Here is a 699-nt window from a genome sequence, read left to right on the forward strand (position 1 = left end):
CTTCTATCCTTACATTTTCTTTGAAACGATACAACAAGTTTGACAAATCCATGTTTTTATAATTTGCTTCAACTCACAACCTAAAATCCTCATAATAAACACTAAAGGGTTTGTGGTCTAATTTTGTTTAAATTAATGGACACATTTGTTTACAAGAAATAGTAAACATATTCTACAATGTATTTTATTTTTTAACATGTGGTAAAAAAAGGAACTTGCATTTTCATCATCATCTATAGCAACGTGCTTATATTGTTTTACTAATAGTACCAAAGTATGTAGTTGCACTGTACTTATATTTTCTTTTAAACATATTGACAAAATACTTATAGTTCCTTACCCTATATATATATATATATATATATATATATATATATATATATATATATATATTTTGTTACAGAGAAGAAAAATATGTATAAAAAAAAAAAAAAAAATAGAGCACACTCTTCGTGTCGGTGGCAAAATGCAAGTGTATTGCTACTGTTAGTAAGGAATATAAATAATATAGGTATGTTATTCTAGATAAAACTAAAGTAAATTGCTGTTATTAGTAAAGAAAGGTAAACATGATGCTCCTATGGATAAAAAGAAATACATATTTGCCTGCTTTGGGAGCTTGTAAATCGTAAATACTGGCATATACGAACCTGACTACAAGTGTCAAGCATTTTAGGATACAAATACGACACTAAATGT

General features: G+C 26.6%; 1 protein-coding gene across 1 annotated transcript in view; it reads left to right on the plus strand.

The window, feature by feature from the left end:
* The window catches only part of LOC111900568 (tropinone reductase-like 3), a 2,710-nt gene extending 2,691 nt beyond the window's left edge, over positions 1 to 19 (plus strand). The window contains exon 6 of the mRNA XM_023896448.3: positions 1 to 19. This exon is cut by the window's left edge and continues 252 nt beyond it. The gene's annotated coding sequence lies outside the window, so the exon portion shown is untranslated.
* The last annotated feature ends 680 nt before the right edge of the window (positions 20 to 699 follow it).

The sequence above is a fragment of the Lactuca sativa genome, chromosome 1, assembly GCF_002870075.4.
Source record: "Lactuca sativa cultivar Salinas chromosome 1, Lsat_Salinas_v11, whole genome shotgun sequence".
NCBI classification, from domain to species: domain Eukaryota; kingdom Viridiplantae; phylum Streptophyta; class Magnoliopsida; order Asterales; family Asteraceae; genus Lactuca; species Lactuca sativa.